Source organism: Cyanistes caeruleus, chromosome 14 (assembly GCF_971803275.1).
Source record: "Cyanistes caeruleus chromosome 14, bCyaCae1.hap1.1, whole genome shotgun sequence".
In the NCBI taxonomy this organism is placed as follows: Eukaryota; Metazoa; Chordata; class Aves; order Passeriformes; family Paridae; genus Cyanistes; species Cyanistes caeruleus.
In genome coordinates, this window is record NC_141714.1 from 14,872,521 (window position 1) to 14,886,596 (window position 14,076).

At 52.9% G+C, this 14,076-nt stretch overlaps 2 long non-coding RNA genes across 5 annotated transcripts; one reads left to right on the forward strand and one right to left on the reverse strand.

The window, feature by feature from the left end:
• Positions 1-1,158: 1,158 nt before the first annotated feature.
• Positions 1,159-2,303, reverse strand: LOC111928602 (uncharacterized). Of its 2 annotated transcripts, none has more exons than XR_002864208.2 (2): positions 2,163-2,303; positions 1,159-1,527 (listed from the first exon to the last, which is right to left on the reverse strand). It is a non-coding gene; the product is annotated as an uncharacterized LOC111928602 (long non-coding RNA). The 2 variants fall into 2 exon arrangements; XR_015276281.1 differs by having other exon boundaries at positions 1,159-2,089.
• On the forward strand, positions 2,300-12,249 carry LOC111928601 (uncharacterized). Of its 3 annotated transcripts, XR_015276279.1 has the most exons (4): positions 2,310-2,617; positions 4,054-5,573; positions 8,058-8,708; positions 9,177-12,249. It is a non-coding gene; the product is annotated as an uncharacterized LOC111928601 (long non-coding RNA). The 3 variants fall into 3 exon arrangements; XR_015276278.1 differs by having other exon boundaries at positions 2,316-2,617; positions 8,058-12,249; XR_002864207.2 differs by having other exon boundaries at positions 2,300-2,617; positions 4,054-12,249.
• Positions 12,250-14,076: the final 1,827 nt, after the last annotated feature.

The window sequence follows — 14,076 nt, forward strand, 5'->3', positions numbered from 1 at the left end:
TCACTGCTCATTGCCAGGCCAGGTTTTCCCCAGACTGGCCAGACTCCCGGGGCAAAGATGTTCCTGACAACCTCCACTTTCCCTGTGCCTCAGTTTCCCTGTTAGAGAAGGACATCCCTGCAGGGAGATGGGATATCCCATTTCTACACTGACAAGGCACCCTGGTCTGCTGGGGGCATCCATCCCAAACCAGTCTGGGACTGTGGGATTCTGTGGAAAGCTCCCATTAGGGTGTTACTGGGACTCCCATAGCTCGTGGTATGGATTTACTGGAGGCACAGTGTGACTCGGCAGAGGGCCCTGGATGGGCAGACACAGCTCCCAAGCCAAACTCCAGGATTGCCTGACCCTCTGGCATGAGCCCACTCCAATCCCCACAGCAGGGCTATCCACAAGTATTCCTGTTGAATTCTCATCCCTTCCTGGAAGATTTTCCCTCTGTGGCCATGCAGAATCCAAGCACTCTGTGTGAGTTTAGACTGAAATGGTGCCTGCATTCCCTGGGCTGATTCCCCACTCCTTAACTTATCCACCCAGGAATGGCTGAGGACAATTCCACCCCCCAGGCTCTCCTGACTTGCACCCCCAGGGCGCCGGCTGAAGGCACCCCGAACTTTCCTTCAGGATTTTATATCTCAAAAGATGCTTGAGGGATTTGGGCCTGCAGTTCAAATTCCTTGGCCTCCGGAATCAAAGCTTCCAAGCTGTTTGACACATGGGATGAAAGGGGAAGTTGGGAACACAAAATAAAAGGCCCAGCACACCCTAGTTGTTCTCCTCAGCTGAGAAGCTTTGGGCACGCCAGGAGAACAGAGGAGCTGTCTTCTCCCTGCCCTCTGCTCCATGACCCGGATTCCTCCAGCCCTCCAGCCTCCTCCTCTCCATAGGGAGCAGGTCCGGAGCGAGGAGCATTCCAAACACCCCGCTGGTGCCATGTTTATCCAGCGTGTCCTCCTCACTGAGCTGCTCCAAACCAGCCCCAGAATGAAAAAAAAAAAAAAAAGGGAAAAACAAAGAGAGGGAAGAAATGAACAGCTCGGGCTTTTTTGGCCAGAAAACAGCGTTTCTTGTTTGTTTTTCTAGCAAAAAATAAAAAAATCCTGCCAGAGATTCCTGAGTTTTCAGAGTTAAAGGTGTATATTGAACTAAACACAGGGAACTGGATATTTGGTTTATTCCCTTCTAATTAAATAAGACCCTCAAGGCCTTTGAGTTTTTGGTGGGAATAATCCTTTCTTTATCACTGCTCCGGGTCAGAAAAGGAGCAGGATCCATATGCTCAAGTTCCAAAATCCAGGAGCAAACAACAGAGATGTTCATTTATGGACCCTGAAGTTGTTCTGTGAAGCCTGAGCTCGGCCCCTCTTGGCTGTTGTCTTCCTTTGAAATCCCAGTCCCTGGAGGATGCTGGAAGTTGCTACTCCCAGTGCTCCAAAGGCATCTCCAAAGGCAGCACCAGGCACAGCGAGAGCCGTCTCCTCAGCCACTTCAACAAGCTGGGATAGCACATGGATTGCTGGAGCCCTTCTGGGTGTGAAACAGCCACGGCTTTCCAGGAAGCACAGGCAAACTGCTGCTGTGCCAACAAACCCATGGACAACATCCACGGCTCCCAGCATTCACCATTGTTGGGGACTCAGAAGGATTTTTTCCCTAAAGAAAATCCCTCAGACCACCATTAGTTCTATCATCAGCCTCTTATGATTCCCTCATTTAGGGCCCAAAACACTCCAAACACAAGAGATGGAGGTGCCACTTTTTGCTTATGGGAGTTTCGAGCTTCCGAGCAACATTCCAAGCCAAATTCCCACACCACGTTGCCAAAAATACTTTGGAGTGTGTCTCACTGATGTGAAACATTTCTCTGGATTGTTTCCTCCCAACATCTCCATTTTTTCTTGCCAAATGAGGAAGGAACAGAGTCCAGAGAGCCTCATTTCCTCCCCGGGGTTGGAGAGGGGCCACTCTCCAGGAAACACAGCTCGGGTTTATCCATGGGGCAGGAGGAGGATCATCCACACCCTAAGAACATTCACCATGGCCGAGACCAAGGGAAGCTGCTCCTGAAGTACCATGGGAACAGCTGGAGCTGTGTGGGGACAGGTTTAGGTTGGATTTTAAGGATGGAAAAGTTCTTCCCCCAGAAGGTGTCAGTCACTGACCAGGCTCTGAGGGAATGGGCACAGCCCCGAGGCTGCCAGAGCTCCAGGCATTTGGACCACTCTTCCAGGCACAGGGTGGGATTGTTGGGGTGTCTGTGCAGGGCCAGGAGTTGGACTGGATGATCCTGTGGGTGCCTTGCAGCTCAGGAGATTCCACGGCTCTGTGACCCAATGAAGCCTGCTGGGGTGGTTCCAGAGAGCGTCACAGTCCGAAGGCCAGCGCCGTGTGTCCGCTCCTCCCTCGCCTTTCCCAGGCAGTGAACCAGACAGCTGTCCCAGTGATTTACCCTGGAATCCTCTGCTTCTTTCTCTCCCAGTTCTCAGTCAGGCACAACAAGGGTTAATAAATTGCAGGGTGTGGAGAAGCAGGGCAGGAGGGAGTACCCTGCTCCTGTCACCCTGTGAGGGACAGGAATGATTCCTGATTCCCGGGATGATCCTGGCTGGAAGTGCAGGTCAGTGCTTTCCCCTGCAGATCCGGGGGTGTGAATGCAGGTGCCAAGCTGGATTATGTTGTTAAGCAAAGTGCTGGGAGAGCCAGATGGAGCCAGCCAAAGAGTGGGAAGATGTTAGGGAAGCTTCTCCCAGCTGTCCCCAGTCCAGCATTCCCGATCTTGACACACCCTCTCCACATGTGATCCTCAGCATCCACAAAGTTCTGTTCACCTTTCCCTGGGCCAGAGCAGCTCTTTCCCATTTTCTGGCCTGGCTGTGTCCCTGGAATGTGTTTCTGTGTCTCCTGCAGCCCCTTCCCAGTCTGCCCACTGGAGCTTTTACTGGGACAGTGTGAAAGACCTGCAGGACCTGCAGGAAAACCAAGCTCCTGTCCAATGTCACCCACTTTTCCACCCAATTTTACACAAGATTTTTCCCATTGCCTGTGTGTTAAAGTACCTTTTTCCAGAAAATTTCTGGGTCCATTAATTCCAGAGGCAGGATACCAACCAGTGGGATGAACAACTTCATCCCTGGAGGCTCCATTTGGATTCGCTTTGCCTTGGCAGAGGAAGGCCAACCTCATCTGCCCCCTATTACCCACACCAAAACCATGTGTGAGCTTTTCTTCACTTTATAGGAGCCAAACAGCTTGGAAAGGGATTTGGAGTTGTATTCATTCACAATATTCCCCCTTCATAATTATCCATAGAATTGCACCACACCAGGCCTTAAACTGATGTTTCATTTCTCTTCCAATGGACCTGTAGCACATCCCTGAAATGCAAATCCCTGCTCCTGGACTAAAGTTTGGCTGTCCAGTGCCTCCCTTCATCCCCTTGGATCTGAAGTTTTCTTGCTGCTGCTGAATCCACCACAACTCCCTGAGAAGGAACTGCTGCTTCCCCTTTTTCCTCGCCGGTGTTTGGGGCTGGGAACAAGCCTCCCATTTATTGTAAGCGCAATATCCTGGCATATAAGGGGAATGTGGATGCCTGAGCAAGATCAGAGCTCTCTCCTGCAGTATCCTGGCATCAGAGACGTTCCCAGGACCACTGAGCAATGACAGGAGCAGCAGGAGAACTGCTGGTCCTTCTCCACCAGGGAAGGCACCTCCAAAAGAATGTAATTTATCCAGGCTGAGCATTCCTCTGGAAATGGGGCAATTTAGGTGGTAGCAGTCACCCCCGAGGTTCAGGTGTCACTCCAGCCTCTGGAATGTGCCAAGGAATGGGCTGAATCCAGCATACATCAGCCTTGGTGTCTTTACAAAGTCCTGCACTTCCTTGGATGTTTGACCCTGCTCCACATCCTCCCTTCCCACAAGGACATTGAGCAGGTCCAAGGGATGTGGAGGACCCCCAATCATCCTCTTTGGCAGTGAAAGCCGGCAGTGGGTGACAATGGTTGGGTTGCTAGAGTTAAAAAAACACATTTGTTCTCCCTCCCTGCACAGGATTGTCAGGGGAAGCAGGAAAGTCCGGAAAATCAACTGAGAAAAACCCGTTAACAGCAAGATTTGCCAAATAAGTGAGTGCATCCAGTGGCCTGGAAAATGAGCCGGCGAGTGATAGAAGAGCCCTTTCCCAGTTCTGCACACTCAAGGAAACATTTAATACATCTGGAAGGAAAAATCTGCCTTGGCTCCTGCTGCCGGCGTAAATATTTGTGTTCGCAAGTGTTGGCAAATATTTGAGCCATCGATGTTGTTTAACCAAGAGCTTTGTCTCGCAGAGTCCCTCTCCCTGCTCGGGCTCCCTTGGAATCAACGAGTGGAATCCTCCTGGTGTTTATGAAGGATGGGATCAGATCCTTTCCCTTTGTGCATTAAAGACCGGGCAGGAGCTTATGGAGGTGACCAACAAAGGGCGTCTTAAGTGCTGACAAAGGTCATGCCCCACATCCGATTGCTCTTGGCACAGATTCCTTTGGGAGATGGGGAGCTGAGCCTGAATTTGCAGGCACAGAGCTGTGCTGAAGGATTTTCTTGACTATACAGTACTTCCTAAGCTTTTATTTGCCATATTCCATGGAAAGGGACAGAGGAAAGACAATTTGCCTTCTGCCACGCCGTGGTTTTTCAGTTGGATTGGGGAGATTTGGTGGCCCTCCATAAAAAACTCCTGGACAAGAGTTTGATGCCTGGACAGCTTCTGAGGGAAGAGAAACAAAGTGCAAGGGCAGAAGGAATTGGTAACTTGGGAATGGAGAAGAGGGCCCTTGGCCTCTGGAGCAGGATTGTGACCACATCTTGGATCTTCCCAGCTCTGGGCATGGAATTGGATGTGTCCCATGTGCGGTTTTCATCTTCCTTCAAGGACAAGTTGTGGACCTGCCATTCCTGGAAATGTCCAAGGCTGGGTTGCACAGGGTTTGGAGAAACCTGGGACAGTGGAAGGTGGTTCTGCCCACAGCAGGGGTGGGACTGGATGGGATTTAAGGTCTCTTCCAACCCAAACCATTCTGGGAATCCCTGCTTATGCTCCATAAACACTCCTTACTAACTCATACATGGACTTGCTAACATTGCCCTGAAGGTGATGGAGAGAATTCCCAGCTGTAATCCCAGCTCAGCGGTGGATGGCAACATCTAAATCCATGGCAGCTGTTTCTACAGTGACTTTGTGACTTGGCTCTGGGACCTGTCCCCCCTGTGCCCACTGTCAGTGACAGCATCGCTGAGAAATTGTCCTGCTGACAAACAATTAGCAAGGAAATCCTAAAAATTGCCAGAGCAGTTTCTTGAGGAGCTTGAGGGGTGCCTTCAAATGCCTTCAAATGCCTTCAAAGCCTTTTGTGCTTCAGCTTGGGTCTAGAGAACACACTAGAGATGTTGAACTGGAAAAAAGAATCTCAAACATATTCTGACAGAACCAAACAAATATTCCCATTTCAGACAGATGAGAGCCAGCATGGGGGAATCCCAGAGGAGTAAGTGTGAACAGCCCTGAAACCACCTCAGCCTCACCCATCCAGGTGAGGACCACAGCAAGGGTGACTTTAAGTGACGAGGGTGACTTTAAAGGATGAGGACCACATTTGGATTTTTCAGGAGTAGAGAGCAATACAGGAGAGCACTCCAGGCTCTTCCAGCTGTTTATTCCGTGGGAGATGTTCCAGCAAAAAGACCTCACCTGCACTCTGGGCTCTCACCTGAAGCAGCTCTGTGCCAGGTAGGGCAGCAGGGCCAGCACAGGAGCTGCTGTCCCCTGCCCTGGCTGGCAGCTCCCTCCCAGTGGCTGCATTAACCTCTGAATAAACAAACCTCTGCAAAGGCCTTTCCTAACCCAGCCAAGTCCAAACACAGCCCACATTCCTCTGATTGTAAACTCCAGTGCAGGACACACTCCTGGGAATGAGCTCGCTGTGTTTTCCCTTTGATTCCAACCTCTTGGGAAGATTAAACAGTGTCATCAGCAGGTTAATGCTGAGTGACCTCAGCGGCTCCAAACATTATTGCCTTGCAAATAACACTGACATTTCCATATTCCTGCCTTGCCCAAGGGTACAGCAGCCACGTTCCAGGTGCTGCACCGGGAGTGTGCTGGAAGGACGGAGTGCAGGGAAGGGAAATGCTGGGATTCAGCACTAAGGGCTGGGAGAAGGTGGGAAGCGCCCGAAGGAAGCAGCCCCAGCCCTCGGTCAGCAGGGAGCTAAAATCCATCCTCCCTGTGCCAGGCTCCAGGGAACAGATGTCTCTCTTGCCTCCTGAGAAAGAGCAGCAGGATCCCAGCTCCTTTCCTGGGCCAGGTCTGGAGGATGAGCCTCTCACCTCAGAGTTTTGTGTCCCAGCTCACAGCTGAGTGGCCTGAAAGGGGCTGTGTGTGCCTGGCTGGAATGTGATGTGGACAGGGAAGCACAGAGGTGTGATGGAGTGATGGAGAGGGGAGGCACAGGGATGAGGAGCAGCAGGGAAAGCTCAGGGCAGCACTGCAGGGACAGTCAGTGTCTGTGCTACACCTGCTCCAGGTTCTCCTATCACTGCAGCAGCACCAGCCCCTTCAGGCTGAGGAAAACCAGGCTGAGCCCCAAATTCTCATCCAGTTTTCCCTGTAGGTGGGCAGACCCTTCCCCACAGCCCTCCACCCCTGTTTCCCAAAGCCTGTCTCCCTGTGTTGATGAACTTTTCTCTCACAGATTTTTCTCTGGTTCTACAGTGAGGTCCTCCATGATCTAAACTCTCATCCTCCCATGGGCTGCTCTCCCTCTCTCCTCCCATGCCAAGCCCAGAGGCCTGGCTGGATCCTGGCAGAGCTCCTGCATTCCTGGGAGCCCAGTGGGCCACCAGTGCCTGGGCTGGGCAGGACAAAGCTGCAGGACCCCCTTTGCTGGTGCCAAACCCAGCCCAGGGCAGCGGCTCTGGCAGAGCTCCCACTGCTCATCCCTAGGCATTCACAGGGATAAATGTTTCCAGCTTCCAATTCTCCTTCCTGGTCAGAACACCAGCACTTTTTTTGTGTCCCCAGGGGGGTTTTATTGCTCTTTCAGGATGCTGTGAGATGGTCCAGCATCCCACCATGGGTCCAGTCGTTCTCTGACAAATCCCCGGGGATATTCCTTCTCAGGAGCACCCTGGGCTGAGTTCTGCCACCCCTGTGTCACCTCTGCCAGCCCTGAGGGGGGGCACACCAGCACGGCCTCCCAGGGGCACACAGAGTCCCCAGACCTGCTGGAGAGGTGACACCGCCCAGCCACATCCCTGTGTGTCTGGGACAGTCCCTTGTCCCCCTCCTGCCCATCCTGGGATGGGGACAGGACTGTGCTGGAGCTCCTGAGCAGGAACCCAAGGACAGAGAACTGAATTCCAGCTCTTCCCTCAGCCCATAAATCCTGCAGTGCTCTGACTTTTCTAGGAATGATGCCTCAGGGAGGGCCTGTGTGGTCCAGAAAAAGAAAAGCAACTCAAACCATGCTTGAAACGCCCAAAGTCTGCTCACCAGCCTCCCCAGCATCCCACAGGCCCTGATCCCAGTGGTTTGAGGGCTCAGTTCACTGGGATCTGGGACAGGAGCTGGGAGAGATGCTCCCTGCTTGGAGAAAGGGTTCACAGAGGTTGCTCAGGCCTGGCATCAACTGGGACATGTGTCCCCAGATCTGGTTGTGATCTCCCTGTGGTGCAGGAGCCCTGTGACAGTCACAAGCTATGCCAAGGTTGAGAAAGGACTCTTGGGAAGGGTCCTGGCTGCCTGGCATCCTGCAGAATCCCAGAATCATCAAAGCTGGAAGAGACCCTCAGCATCATCAAGTCCAACCACCAGCCCAGCCCCACAGTCAGCACTAAATGCTGGCCCCAAGGGCCCCATCCAGTCACCTCTTGATCACTTCCAGAGACAGTGACTCCACCACCTCCCTGGGCAACCCATTCCAAGGCCTGACCACTCTTCCAGTGAAAACATTTTTCCTAATGTCCAATCTGAAGCTCCCCTGTGCAACTTGAGGCTGTTTTCCTTTCTCACCTAGGACACAGCAGAAGCAATTGACCCCCACCTTGCTGCAATCCCCTTCCAGGAGGAGTTCCCTCTTCCAGTGTGGAGAGCACTGAGGTCCTCCTGGAACTGTGAGGTTCCCCCTGAGCTCCAGGCCTGGCTGGGACCCCAGAGCCAGGTAAATTTGCCTTGTTGTAGGTGTGAGATCACAGAGAAGGAGAACGTGGGGAGAGGAGCCTTCTCCTGAGCATCCCAAGCACGGCGAGGTTTCTGCAGGAGACAAGGGAGGGTTGGAGCTGTTTGGGCTGGGAGGAGGCTCTGCATCCAGGAAACACCTCCCGTGGGAGATGAGGGAGACCTGGCCACTCACAGCCCTGGCTCGCCAGGAATCCAGGCTTCCATCCGGCCAAAGCTGTGCCAGAAGTGTCTCTCCCATCGCCAGCAGGTCACCACCCCCTTCCCTGCATCTCCCTCCTCCTCTGCTCCCCCCTGGAACCAGCTGACTTTTTTCACAACCAGGAAACAATCAAACAACCTCTTGAGCTCTCCTCCTCCTGCCAGCACCGCCATCTCCCCGAGCAAGGGATGCTGTCAGTATTCCCAAGGCCTGATGCTGTTCCATGCTGTTATTCCAGCCTCCCGGTGGGGAAAGCCCTCCGGGCTGCAAATACCTGCGTTTGGTTAAGTAAATAATCACAGACGATAAAACATCCACCGGCTGGTGGGGAGGAGGAGGGGGGAGCAGGAGTGCGGGGCTGGAGATGCGGCCTCAGGGTGGATGCGGTGCTGGCAGTCCCAGTGAGCTCCAGCAGGTAACTGGGAATGCTGGCACCGCTGGAGAGGAATTGATGAAAAGCTTTTAGGGGGCTCTGTGGGGGGAGCGTTCCATTTGCCCGTTTAAAGGAGATTCAGAAAGAGCAGAGCTGGGAAATGCATCCAGCACAACTCACCCGGCCTCCTTTGGGAAAGGCTTGGAGTCTGCCCAGCTGGGCTCCCAGGGGGGAGAGGAAGAGGAAGGTCGGTGATCCCAGTGGATGGAGAGCTGTTCCTAAAGCTCTGGGGGGCTTTCTGTGCCCCTCTGGGTGCTGGGACCTTCAGAAACGCTGTGAAGGGAGCAGGGCTCTTGTGGGACTCCACTCTGCCCCTTTTCCAGGGCCACTGAGGAAGTTTCTGCTGGAGCCAGGCCCTGATCCCGCGTGTCCTGGCTTGCTGCCTGCTCTAGCCATGAGTCCATGGTGCTGCTGCCTCCCTACAAAGAGCTCTCCAGCTTTTTATAGCTCACCTGTTTGGGAGACTTCACACGTTCAGAACCGCGGCTTAAAAACCTGCGGAGAGAAGGGAGGAAGGGAAAAGGGGAAAGAGGAGTTCAGCCAGGAGTGAAATACTCAGGAGGTGTTGGAGCCTTGGGCTGGGCCTCATCAAGGTTATCCAGGTCCATCCCAGACTATGGAAAGGCAGCTGGGGGGTTTGCCTTTGCCGGGATCACAGGGAGGGAGGTGTGGGGTTACCTGTGGGAGTCTTGGGAAGGCCGGGAGGAGTGGAGTGGGATCAGGAAAGGCTCGTGCCAGGCGCAGGTGGGCCTGATGGACAGCTTAGAGCTGCGCCTTGGATTGTGAGCTGGAGGTGGAAGCAGGGCTGAGAGGCTCCCGGAGTCATTTCTCAGTCATTTATTCATCTGTAATTGCCTGTCTGCCTGTCTCGGAGCTAATGACTGGCTGGGAAGATTTGCAGTTGGGTTTGCAGGAGGTAATTACATCCCAATCTCGCTGGATGACTGTGCCTCCAATGAAGATAAACTCGCTGGAGTGGGGCTGCACATGGCAGGGATCAGTTGTATTCCAGAGCCCAGGCATGGCAGGGCAGATAAGGAATGTTTGCGCTGCTATTCTTTATCTGCTGACCTATTAAAAGCTTTTCTGTCTGAAGGGAGTGAGGAGCCACCAAGGGGGTTAATCCCACAGCTCCTCACTCCTGATGGATGCGATTCCTGCCTCCTGGTGAGACTTGATCACTGGCTTGGGGTTCTGTGGGTGCAGCTCCTTTTTTAGGCAGGGCTGGGTTGGTTTTTGAGCTGCCTCGAGCTGAGCTCCAGGTCAGACTGCAGCAAGAGGAGATTACACAGCCAGGGAAAATCCAGCTGATGCCTGGGAATAAAGCCCTGTCCTGATGGGGCAGAGAAGGGGCTGCAGCAGCAGGACATGGGTGGGTGCAAGGCTGATGTTTGGATAAACCCTCTTTCCTGTTCAGGAGGCCTCTGCTTATTCCAGCACTGCACAAGAACACACAAGTTTCTCTCTGTTCCTGTCTCCTAGGTAAAGAAAACATCACTTGAGTGCATCGTTTGTCACCAGCTTTGTCACCTGAGGACACTTGTGGAACACTGGATGGCCTCTGCAGCCCTGCTGTGGGTCCTGGCAGTGCCTCTGGAGCACTGGCTGTGCTGTGGGGACATCCCAGGGGACAGGAGGTGCCACCTTGGCTCTCCTCAGGCCTCTCCTGGTGCGTGACTTTAAACCCCAGCCCAGCTCAGGTAACGAGCCAGAGCTCTGAGGATCCTTCAGGAATATTGGATGGGCTCATGAAGCCCCAGCCCTGCTGCAGGTCCTGGCTGTGCCGTGGGGACATCCCAAGGGGCAGGAGGAGCCTAGTCTCTCCTCAGGCCTCTCCTGGTGTGTGACTTTAAAGCCTCAGCTCCGCTTGGAGCACGAGCCAAAGCTCTGAGCTCATCCCTGTCCCAGGGAGCTGCTAAACCCCCTCAAATCTTTCTTGTTCAGCAGCACTTCATATAAATCCCGTAATGTGCGGATCACTCCAGCTGCCAGCGGCTCTGGGGCCGGGGGGGATGGTGGGGGGATGATTGCAGTCCCTGCTCCATTCCCGGGGGATCCCGGGAAACCGCGGGCTGCCAGCAAATGTCTGCAGGATGGAGGCACGCTGGGACCCCGGGAATCAGCTGGCAAATGGGATGCACTGGGTATGGATTTACAAGCCATTAGCACAGAGGCTCGGGGCTGCCTTACTCAAATCCTCCCTTGGAACTCCAGGATTCCTGCCTTCCATCCGCCACGGAACGTCAGTGAGGGCTCAGGGGCACTGCACAGCGCTTCCCGAAGGGAGGGCAGTGATTTCCCGGGATGAACCCAGCAGGTCTGCTCCGTGCTGCGGTTGCTGGATGTGGATGTGGCCGAAGGAACATTTGGGAACGCTCAGGAACATTCGGGGATGACTCAAACCTGCTGCTGGAGGAGCTGCAGCCACGCAGTGAGAGCCTCTGGCTGTGACTGGGCACAAGGTCCTGCCTGCTTTTCACCTTTTTCCAGGGAATCACTGCTCAAGAGGCTTCCAGGAGCAGCATGACCCCAATTCCCCCCTTCCTGCTGTGCCAGGGAGCTCATCCTGGTCCTAAAGAAAGGACTTTTAATCCAATTTTTCTCTCTCCAGAAATAATCATCTGGAATTGGTGACAAAACCCACCCTGGGGAGAAGCATTTTGTCCCTGAGGGCCGCTGGGTCCCTGCTGGGATCATGCCCTGGTTATTGGAGGTGACTGAGAAATGCACATTCCAAAATGGGATATTGAAATCATCGGTGGAATCCTTCTTCCCACCAGGGAAAATCAGAAATATCTGGAAGTTTATGCTCAAAGTGAGAGATTTCTGGTGGCAGAGGTCACCTCTGCTGTGGGATTCTGGGCTTAAATTTGGGACAGCCACATCACATTTCCCTCCGTCCCTGGGTTTGCACAGCTCAGGTCCCAAATCCTTTGGGAATTTCATGTGGAGAGTTTTGCAAAGGGAAGAACTCCCTGTTGCCACCTACTTGGATGCAGATTGGCAGCACTTTGAGTCCAGTTCAGAATTCCAGGGATGTGTTGGGATGGAAAAGAGCAGGAAGAAAAGGGAAAACGCTGCTCTGATGCCATGGAATGCTCAAATAGATCCCTGGCATTCAGGCATTGGGATCAGCCCAGCTACAAGGGATTAAGAAAATTATAACGTCATTTTTGCTTCCTGAAAAACATTTTTTTCATCCAAAATAAAAGCTTCCCAAAAGGGGAAAAAAAAAATGAAGATAAAAATAGCCCAATGAATCAGCACAGCAGGAAAATTCCGAGCTGGTCATGGAACGAGCGTCAGCATTCCTTGTTTGTGAGTTCCTCACTCAAAGTGGGTTTTGTTACAATTTTGGAACGAAATAAAGTCACTAAGAAAAGTTGTTTTTAAAAAGCTTTTTGCAGCGCTGGTATAAAGCAGAGGCTTCCCAGTGAAACCAAAATCCAGACTCTGGGAACTTTCTGGATCTGTGAGGGTTTGGGATAATGGCAGCAAGACCAGAAATCCCAGAGAAAATGGGAATCTTCCCACCTGAGAAGGCAGTGGATATTAGGCCTGTCCATCTCCTTCATTTCTTGATTTATTCCTGTATTTCCATTATTCTTTGGGCAGGTGAGGCAGTAAGGGAGGTCCCTGCTCTTCACAGCACGGTGGGAACTGAACCTTAATTCCTTCAGGGTAAATCCTGCCTGCTCCAGCCACACAGCCTCCTGGGAATGCTCCTCATCCCAATGGCAAAACCAGCCCTGAACCTCACACTAACATAAATCCAAGTCTGGCACTTGAAACAAAACTCAGCTCGGAGCTTCTGCCTCCTGCACACGTGCAAATCTTCCATTCCAAGGGAGCTGCTCCGAGTGTTGGGATGGGCAGGGAATGGGGAAGAGGCAGAAAGCTGAGCTGCTTTGTTCTTCTACAAGATTTTATTGCTCTTTTTCACATGAACCCCTTCATTATTTTCTTTTCCCTTGGGGAATGTTGTTCATTTGTTGATGAACTGACCTGGAAAGGGTGAGGATGGTCCGGAGGTTTTGGCCTCGCTGACCTGTTGAATGCTGTTGGTGCCTCAGCTCCCACAGATCCGCGGTGTCCTGTCCCATGGAGGCAGGACAGGGAGCAGGGGGTGGCACAGGAGGCTGTGGGAAGCTTTAATTACCCCAATTGTCCCCAGTGTCTGAGATCCTAATTGCTAATAAATGTTCCTGCTGAGTAGCTTTTATTTTTCCAGGCCGATGGAATAACAGGGAAAATATGTGAAAGTCCTTGGATTTCTAGAGTGTGTTTTTCTTTCATTTATATTTCCCTAATTATGCTGTCATGGGCTGCTGAAAATTGAACCCACCCCTTTCTTCCCTGCCCAAAGATGACCAAATAAACAAAGCAGTGACAATCTGGTTGGGATAAAGGAGAGATGGGCAGGGTTCTGCATCCCACTGCAGCTCCGTGGGGCATCCAGCCCCAGAGCTCACAGCAGCTGCCTCTGCCCTAGAATCCTGGGATCGTGGTGGTGATGTGGGCTGTCATTTCCAGCTGGGATCTTCAGTGGAGGTGCTCTGGGACAGGCACAGCCTCTTTCCAGAGGGATGTGGATGAGGTGAAGCTCAGGTGGCAAACTCCCTCTCCCTCTCCCTCTCCCTCTCCCTCTCCCTCTCCCTCTCCCTCTCCCTCTCCCTCTCCCTCTCCCTCTCCCTCTCCCTCTCCCTCTCCCTCTCTCTCTCCCTCTCCCTCTCCCTCTCCCTCTCCCCTTGACTCTTCTCAGCTCTTCTCTCTCCTCTTCCCTCTCCTTTAGGATCCATTCTTGCCATGGAAAAGCACTTCCCCTCCAATCCTGGGGTACTGTCAGCACACCCCGAGCTGCTCTGCACGTTTTAAATAACATTTCACTGAGCTGAGTGTGTGGTACAGAAACCACAAGTGTGAGGATCCCACAGTCCATAAATATACAGGAGCGTACAGAGAGCGGGGAGACTCCAGAGGGGGAGCACGACCAGCAGTGGGATCACACCTCAAATCCAGTGTACTGCAATCCATGTAAACCACAAAGTGTAAAGGAGGTACCATAGCCACGAGTCACAGAGCTCCAGGAAGCCTTTTCCAGCTCCTGGTGTGCCAGGAGCTGAGGCAGGAGATGGCTTTAGGTCAAAACTCCTGGCTCTTTTTCCCACATGCAGAAGGCCTGGCATTGCACTGGATTACTAAAGCATTCCAGCCCCATTCCCA